General features: G+C 39.6%; 1 non-coding gene across 1 annotated transcript; it reads left to right on the top strand.

Moving 5' to 3' along the window:
- The first annotated feature begins 8,201 nt into the window (after positions 1-8,201).
- Positions 8,202-8,308, top strand: LOC120074869 (small nucleolar RNA R71). The gene has a single exon (XR_005481147.1). It is a non-coding gene; the product is annotated as a small nucleolar RNA R71 (small nucleolar RNA).
- The last annotated feature ends 1,672 nt before the right edge of the window (positions 8,309-9,980 follow it).

Below are 9,980 nucleotides of genomic sequence, written 5' to 3'. Positions count from 1 at the left end.
GCCTAAATTCTGTCTTTAGACTACTCTCCCAAGTATGTCCAAATGATGAATGATGCACTCATAAGATAAGATGATCACATAAAGCATTGTTGTGTTGAACATAAGATCATTCCTATCTCTAGGAACACTGCTTACTTTGCTTAGTGAGTTCCACTACTTACCCTCTCGAGGAGTTAATCGCGGCTGATCAGCTCATAGACAAGCGTTGCTACAGCCTTACACTAAGCAAAGAGGATTTACTCACTTACTCGCACAACGCACACCTCTCGGTGGTTTGCTACATGCTTCATATGTCTATGCCCACATGATTGAGTATGCGATACTCTTGCAATCTTACTTAGTTCGTTGCAATGAAAGTAAGGGATGATAAAGAAGATGTTAATGAAGATGGAGTCGAAAGAAATAAAGAGATGCATTTATTACAAAATGTATTAATGTCTTAAGCCAAAATGTAATACAATACAGAGAAAATAAGAGAAATGCAAGGCTAGATGTAGGCAATCTCTTGCTTCCATCAGATGTATGTCAAGGCTGTTGGTGGTGCCATGGATGGGGGGTGGAGTAGTCTCTCTTGAGATCTATCTCTGGAAAAGCTCCGGTCGTCACTCGGAATGGGTGAAGGAATGAAGAACTCTCAAAGAATGTCTTCTCATGCTCTTATCTGTGATCAAAAGAATATGCCTTAAGACAGATGCTCAGATGCCTTGAATTTGGGCTCCAAGGCTCTATTTATAGGGCTCAATCGCCTACAGCATTGATGGTCCCGCTTTGAATCTCTGTCACTAACGACGCGATGGACCTACTTTGAATCTCTGCTATTAACGGCGCGATAAGTGAAATGTCAACATCATCTTTTTTATACTCCCAAGGTATGCATTCATGCTTGGTTTCCGAAGTGCCATTGCATTCCACGAACCTTGTGAATCACTCTTCTATCGTGGTTATTACTCTATAGCCGTAACCTCCATGCGATGGATGCATGCGATTAATAGCCGCAACATCCATGCGATGAACGTATGCGATCACCCTTGCGATGGTCTGGGATTCACTGCATGCGATTGATTCCTGTGATGGCTACAAAAGCAGACATTTTGACGTAGAATAACACATAATATTGGGTTAGCAAAGATTTCCCATGCCGATCGACACAAGCTCACTTTTTACATGAATTTTTGGTATAATCACCGCATATTCTACTTGTTAGCCCTCATAATTCTAAACAAAAGGCTACAATAACTTGTATTTCTACCAGCTATCAACTACTCTCTCAAGTACGTCCAAATGATGAATGACGCATACATACGATAAGATGATCGCATAAAATGCACAGCTTAGGTCATGCTAGTTAACTACTTCTCAACCTAGTAAAAAATTTAGCTACTCATGCACGGTGTGGTGAGATTGAACATAAATCGAAATGAAGTTTCCATTTTCTGCAAATAAAGTACTGAATACAAAATAACAAATGGATTTGAGAGATAACAAGCTTGGTAAGCAATGTCTTGCTTTCCGTGGCCTTTTACACTACTCTTTATCACTTCAACTCTATTCTAGTTGTGGATTCTTGCTCTCGCAAGGGTTGGCCTTCTCTCCTTTGTATTGCTTTTCGGCAGTCTCTTGATCTTTCCGGGAGTGATTTCTCTTGGCCTCACCTCGTCTCCTTACTCTCTTCGTCCTATATATATATGTATATGTATGTGCGTGAATCCCCTTCTCTCTAGTGGCATTCGGTATTTATAGATTTCAAGGTGAAACAACTATTCTTACTAATGATTGCAATGATGGGCGACATTAATTTCCCTACTCTATTGCGCCATTTAAAAGTCACCGAAAGTTCAATGTACTTGCTACAATATGGTTTTTAACGGTTTGTCAACTGAATTCGGAATCGACCGTTATCAGCTTTACGTCCAATCATGATTTATTATGTTGTCGCCTTGATGCAAGGTCTTTATGCAATCACTTTTTGAGAAACTTCTCACGATCGCATGACTTGCGGTCGCAACTTCAAGCGCGCAGTCGTATTATGCCCTTGGATTGCAATTTCATATGCGCCATTGCATTGTACCTGCACAAAATAGGTAAATTAACTGCTTTTATGCGATGAGCATTAGCGATCACAATTCCTTTCAGTTTGGCGATTTCAGATATGATATTGCCTATTTTATCATCGCTTTCTCTCATTGTTTTACTAATTTTAGTTTTAATAACTTGTATTTCTACTAGTTATCACATTCCCAAATTTAAAACAATGCTTATCCTTAAGCATAAACTAAAGATTTTCTTTAAAAATTCAACCACTTTTACCCTACCTAGATTTCTCAAGGTGCCTTATTTAAATTTCATGAACCAATGCCTTCTTAATTTCTATCCTTATCTCTTACTAAAATATTTCTAATCTTTAGGAACCGCAAGCTTAACCTTAAAAAAAAATTTTACTCGTTTCCAGGACATCGCATGATTTATTTCAAACTTTCTCAAACTAGGGTTTTCAAATTTTGACCCTTGCGCGATTCAGATATTCGTTTTGTGATCTTGCGCTGATCTGAGTGCCCAGCCTTCGTTTTGGCTTGCCTCCACGGGTGTCATGCGGGCATTCAACTATGAGCAAGACGCTCTTTCTCAGTCAAAACTCATGACCATCTCTTTATTCGGCAACGGAGTTGCGATCACTTGGTTTATGCAATGATCATGATTCCCACCTTCGTTTTGGCTTGCCCCCACGGGTGTCATGCGAACATCCAACTATGAGCAAAATCCAATCTCAACGTCATATATATTTTTTTTTGAATTTCTAAAAGTAACAAGGTTGAAAATAACATTACTAGCAACCCCAAATTTAACACACAACAATGTCCTCATTGCTGAGAGACAAAATAACTCATGTGATGGACTTAGGAATTTCGTTAAATAGTTTTGAAGGAAAGCTGGTAGACCGCTAAATTTTAGAAATGTTTCATGAATTGATTGTCCTGAAATTAATCTGACTCTAGTACATGCGGTAAGAAACAAAGGCATGAATTTCATCATTGAAGTCATAATTGGCAAGGAATGAATGCGACGACCAAATAAAGTAATAAAAAAAATACAAGATTGAGTTAAACGAAAGAGGATGCGATAGTAAATTCAGCAATATTAAATTCAAATGCAAAAAGTGCAAAATTGAAATAAGATGAGGCAAGGAAAGACACAACTCCCAAGTTTGTTTTGTCGCCCGCATCATTTTTTATCGCATCCTTTCCGGCTGTGGGCTGATTCTTTGATTGCGATAGGCTGATCGAACCGGTCGCATGTTTGAGGTTATCGCATTGCTCCATCGCAATCGTTTACCACGATTAGTGTGATAAATATCAAGAGGATAAAAGGTATGAAAAAAAAAGTTGGCAATTATAAAGAGTAGTAGTCACACAAAAATTAAGATAGATTCATGAAAGAAAAATAACAAAAGGATGCTAAAAAAAACGAGATACTTCGTCCCTGAGGAGTGTGTGTCTCTTATCAACACAGGGACTACACGTTTCTTCTTCATTCTGGCTTCCTCAGGTCCACGAAGGTTTTCTCGTGTTGGAAATCTCCTCCATGATACATCTTGACTCTTTGTCCATTTACCTTAAATACACTGGTCCCATCTTCGTTTGTTAATTCTACCACTTCATGCAGGAATACTTCCTTAATTATGAATAGTCCGGACCAATGCAATTTCAATTTTCCCGAAAAGAGTTGTAACCTAGAATTGAACAGTAATACCTTCTGACCTGCCTGGAGATTCTTTTCACATAGATGCTTGTCATGCCATCGCTTCGTGCGTTCTTTGTAAATTTTGGCATTTTCATACGCCTATACTCTCATTTATCTAGATCGAGTAACTGAAGTTTTCTCTCCTCCTCTGCAGCCTTCAGATCAAAGTTAAGCTTATTCACTGCCCATAGCGTCTTATGCTCTAATTCCAATGGCTGCTGACAAGCCTTCCCAAACACCAACGCATACGGTGATATGCCTATGTGTGTTTTATAGGCAGTCCTATATGCCCACAAGACATCGTCAAGCTTCATGGCTCAATTCTTCCGCAATGGATTCACCACCTTCTCTAAAACCGTCTTGATTTCTCTGTTAGAAACCTCAACTTGTCCGTTTGTCTGGGGTGATATGTGGTGGCAATCTTATGGTGGACATTGTATTTGATCAGTAGTTTGTTAATGATACGATTGACAAAGTGGGTCCCTTCGTCACTTATTATGGCATGTGGAGTTCGAGTGAAGATGTTTCACTATAAGAACTTAGAGACTGTTGTCGCATCGTTTGCAACACATGAAACCACTTCAATCCACTTGGAAACATAGTCGACGACCAACAGAATGTATTTATTACCATTTGACGGTGGAAATGGTCCCATGAAATCTATACCCCAAACGTCGAATAGTTCCACTTCCAATATGATGTTCATCGGCACCACTTTTTTCTCTAAAATGTTTCCAGTGCATTGGCACTTATCGAATTTCATAGAATATTCTCATTCATCCTTAAATAGAGTTGACCAGTAATACCCAATTTGCAAAACTTTTTCCCGCCCCCGAAATGTCCTCCATAGGGTGATTCATGACATTGAAAGAGTATGCGTTGAAAAATAGTCTCTGGAACACAGAGTCTCAATATCTGGTTTGGTCCCCTTTATAAAGATTTGGCTCGTCCCAGTAGTAGGATTTACATTCATGATTGAGCCGCTTCTTTTGGTGGGATGTGTAATTTTTTGAGAATTGTTTGCAGACCAAGAAGTAGACAATATCTACATACCAGGGTAGTTCTTCAATTTTAAGCAACTACTCGTCCGGGAAGGATGCGTTCACCTCCGACTAAATGCGATACACTTCAGGATTTCTAACCTCGATAAATGGTCAGTGACCTAGTTCTATATTCCCTTGTGGCCGATTATTTCCATATTAAATTCTTGGAGTAGGAGAACCCATCGAATTAGTCTCGGCTTCGCATCTATTTTGGTCATTAAATATCTTATTGCTGAGTGGTCAGTGTGGACTACAACTTTTGATCCTAACAAGTAAGGTCTAAATTTTTCAATTGCAAAGATTATTGCTAGAAGCTCATTCTCGGTGGTGGTGTAGTTCGATTGCGTGGATTTCAATGTTCTACTCGCATATGTGATGGGGTGTAACATTGTCTTTACCTTTTGTGCTAAAACTGCCCCCATCGCATATCTACTGGCATGCACATAAGCTCGAATGGCTTTGTCCAATCGGGTGCGATCAAAATTGGCACTGTAGTCAATGCGTCCTTTAGTGCTTTGAATGCGGTGAGGTAGTGTGCATCAAAGTCAAAAGTTCTATTAGCTTCCAACAACACATTCAATGATCAAGCTATTTTGGAGAAGTCTTTCACAAATTGTCTGTAGAACCCCGCATGTCCTAAGAAACTCCTTAAAGCTTTCATATTTTCTAGAGGTGGAAGTTTTTCTATGGCTTCAATTTTTTCTTTATCCACCTCTAGCCCATCCTTTGAAACCTTGTGCCTAAGCACAATTCCTTCTTTAACCATGAAATGACACTTTTCCTAGTTCAGCACCAGATTAGTCTCTTTGCATTCTTTTAGTATCCTCTCCAAAATTTTTAGACAGATTTCATATATTTGCCCATAGACCGAGAAATCGTCCATAAAAATTTCAACTGAGTCTTCAAGGTACTCGGAGAAGATTGCCATCATACACCTTTGAAACGTGTTGGGCACATTGCATAGTCCAAAAGGCATGTGACGAAAGGTGAACGTTTCCATATGGACAGGTGAATGTGGTCTTTTCTTGATCCTCTATGCTATCATAATCTGGTTATAGCCTGCATACCCCTCAAGGAAACAGAAATAGTCATTCCCTGCTAGTCGATCGAGCATTTGATCAATGAAAGGTAAAGGAAAATGATCTTTTTTAGTCGTCGCGTTGAGCTTTCTATAGTCCATACAAATCCGCCAACCAGTGACAGTCCTCATGAGGATCAACTTGTTGTTTGCGTTCGGGACTATTATCATTCCATTTTTCTTGGGAACGCATTGCATGGGGCTAACCCATGTGCTATCAGCGATAAGGTATATGATGTCGACATCTAACCATTTATTGATTATATTTTTGATAACCTCTTTCATCGCAGGGTTCAGTCTGCGTTGAGGTTCTATTGAGCCTTTCTGGTTTTCTTCAAGCCAAATGTGATGCATGCGGTACGTTGGGCTGATACCTTTGATATCTGCAAGCGTCCATCCGATTGCTCTAATATATTTCTTCAGAATACTGAACATTGCATTTTCTTTTTCTTCCGGTAACACAAAGGATATGATTATTGGCAAGGTTTCATTCTGGCCAAGGAAAATGTACTTCAAGTGATTTGGTAGAGTTTTCAGCTCCAGTGTAGGTGGTTGCTCTAAGGAGGGTTTCTATGTTTTTCTTTCTTCATTCAAATTCAATTTTTCTTCATTGTTCACTGTCTCTGTTATTGCATGGCAGATTTCTAAGGATGTTGTCGCATCCTCTCTTTCTTCATTTTCTTCCTCGAACTCACAATCTTCAATGCAAGTTTGTTCGTCGTCAAAATCTGATAAGCCTTCATTTTCTGGGAACTTCATTGCCTTGATAATATTAAACCTGAGCTTCTTTCCATTGATGCTCATCGTGATTTCTCCTCTGTGTACATCTATTTGAGCACGATCAGTAGACAAGAATGGTCATCCTAATATGATTGGCACATCTTTATCTACTTCATAATCTAGAATGATGAAGTCTGCAGGTAGAATGAATTTATTGATTGTGACCAAGACATCCTTCAATTTTCCTTTAGGGTGTACCAGGGACCTATCTGCAAGCTGGAGAGTCACCGTTATGGGTGTCAGTTGACCTACATTCAATTATTTGAAGATTGAAAGGGGCACTAAGTTTATGCTTACCCCAAGATCGCATAATGCTTGACCAGTGTAGATCCCTCTTATTGAGCAGGGTATTGTAAAGCTGCCTGGGTCGCACATCTTTGGTGCAATTATAGTGTTTGATTATTGTGTTAATGCCACCATGGAAAATTTTCCTGTGCTTCTCTTCTTTGAAACCATATCCTTAAAAAACTTGGCATACACCAGCATCTGCTCTATCGCTTCTATAAATGGAATATTGATGTGTAGTTGTTTCAATATTTCGAGGAAGCGATGATACTGACCTTCATCGTTTTGCTTCTTTTTCAGTCTTTGAGGGAATGGAGGTAGCGTACTTTCACTGTTCCATGGTCTGGAGGCTTAGAGGTGATCGCATCTTCAGGTTCCATAATCTTAGGCTCCTCTGACTCAGTTTGCGTCAACGGTTTCTTTGATTCCATCACATTTGAATCGGTCCTGTTAGGCTTCTTTCTAACTTCCACCACCGCCTTTCCACTTCTCAGGGTGACTGCTTGGCAGTGTTCTTTCCCTGTATTCCCTGGGTTGCGTGGAAGCTCAGTTGAGCTAGGCAGTGTCCCCTGCGGTCTGTTTTTCAGCTCTCCCGCAATTTTTCCTATTTGGATTTCTAAATTGTGATGGACGTCGCTTGGCTCTAGAGGACTATTTCATTTTTTTCGATGTATTGTTTTAATAAATTCTCCAGGGAGGATGATGGTGGTGTTTGAGAGCTACTGGTCTGCTGTTGCTGTTAACCATTAGTTCGTTGGAAAAATCTTGGTGGTCCTTCTCTTTGCGCCATAGGTTGACAGCCTTGTTATTGGTTATTTTTCCAAGCAAAATTAAGGTGGTTTCGCCACCCAGGGTTGTACGTGTTTGAAAAAGGGTTGTTCTTGACAAAGTAGATTGACTGCGGATTTCATGGACACTCTTCAACAGAATGTGATTCTTCACATGTAGCACAGCTGGCGCTTGTCTATTCTATCGCATTGACTTGCCCTCTTTGTGTTTCAGGATTGTTTATTGCGATGCCATGTAATAAATTTATCATCGCATTCATCTAATTTTGCAATGATGCGATGGCACCATTACTTGCATTACCGTCTCTGGGTTTTGCTCTCTGATCGCTTTCTTGCCAATCTTCTTGATTTTTCGAGATGCGATCAAGAATGTTCTTTGCCTCATCATATGTTTTGTCCAGCAGACTTTCTGCTATAGCTGCATTGGCAGCTGTCTGCGATACAAAATTTAGTCCATGATAGAAAATCTCCATTTGGAGGCAATCCGGCAATCCATTGTGTGGGAAGTCGCACACTAGTCTCTTGAATCTCACCCATGCATCACTGAGCGATTCATCTTCTTCTTGTTCAAAATTGGTGATCAATTTCCTCCTTCTGGTATTCTCTATAGGAGGGAAATACTTCTTCATAAACTTCTCCACAACTTACTCCCATGAAGTTATCTCTCCTGGTTCGAGGGAGTATGCCCATTTTCTTGCTTTATCGCATAGTAAAAATGGAAATAGTGTGAGTCGAACCTCTTTTGCAGAGATATTAGGGAACACAAAAGTGTTACAAATTTCAATGAAGCTTTATAGATAGGCGTGCGGATCTTCATCACGTCGTCCTCCGAACTGTCCTGCTGTTTGTATTATTTGTGACATTACTGGCTTCATCTCGAACCTTGATCCATCCAATGCTTGTCTCATGATTTCTGGAGAGAAATCATACAAGCTTGGTGACGCATAGTCTCGAATGGGTCTATTGCGATCATTTGTCAGTACGATAGGATTTGCCATTATGTTGTTTTCATTTGCGGCTCGTTCTTCAAGTTGTTTAGCCATTCTATGAGTTCTTCCTTGTTGTTGACGTCTATCTTTCTGTCTTCTTCTGCAAAATGTTCTTTTGATCTCTAGGTCATAGTTGGGCTCAGGAGAGTGTCCTTCGCTCATGCAACGCTTGCTTCTTCCTTTACCGAAGGAATGGCAATGCAACAGAGGTCGAAGGTTGCAAAGATCAAAGAGGTTTGATGGTAGCGCAATCTGTATCGTAGTCCCCGACAACGGTGCCAAAACTTGATGCGTTGATTTATGATGCGATGGTGTGAGTATGCGATGATCATACAAGTTTTCCTAACAAAGCCCAAGTATAAGCCTTCTTAGGTTCCTGTAAGTCCAGAGTCAAACACGGGGACTACTAAATAGATATGCAATAGACTCTTTGGTTTTATTACGGTTTTGAAAAAGAAGTGGATGGTGTTTTGATTTAAATTTTCCTATGCGACGGAGTTGAACGCATAGTGAAGAAAACATGGAGTTACAATAAGTATGCGATGAGGGGTTGAGAAGGGGTTTAGTTAACATTTTCCAAGATTGTGCACAAGTTATGCGATCATGCTATACATAAATATCAGTATTATATTCCTCAATGCAGAATGCCACAATTCCTATTTCAAGGACGCATGTGATATATATCCGAAACAACCAGTAGAACTTATTTCTAAGTTTCTACTCTTGCTTATGCGATCTAATCCGACTCTCTCAAGCCTAGATTCTATCTTTAGACTACTCTCTCAAGTATGTCCAAATGCTTAATGACGCACAGATAAGACAAGATGACCACATACCACAATTTCTATTTCTAGGACGCATGCGATGTGTATGAGAAACAACAGATAGAACTTATTTCTAAGTTTCTACTCTTGCTTATGCGATCTAATTTGACTCTCTCAAGCCTAGATTCTATCCTTAGACTACACTCTTAAGTACGTTTAAATGATGAATGATGCATAGATATGACAAGATGATTGCATAAAATGCAAAGCTTAGGCATGCTAGCTAAATACTTCTCAACCCAGTCAGAAATTTAGCTACTCATGCATGGTGTGGAGAGATTGAACATAAATCGAAATGAAGTTGCCATTTTCTGCAAATAAAGTACTGAATACAAAATAACAAATGGATTTAAGAGATAACAAGCCTGGTAAGCAATGTCTTGCTTCCCGTGGCCTTTTACACTACTCTTTATCACTTCAACTCTATTCTAGTTGTGGATTCTTGCTCTTACAAG

Source organism: Benincasa hispida, chromosome 3, assembly GCF_027475165.1.
Source record: "Benincasa hispida cultivar pf3 chromosome 3, pf3_genome.v1.1, whole genome shotgun sequence".
NCBI classification, from domain to species: Eukaryota; Viridiplantae; Streptophyta; class Magnoliopsida; order Cucurbitales; family Cucurbitaceae; genus Benincasa; species Benincasa hispida.
The sequence above is the reverse complement of the archived record's forward strand: the minus strand, read 5'-3'. Positions and strand labels throughout refer to the sequence as shown.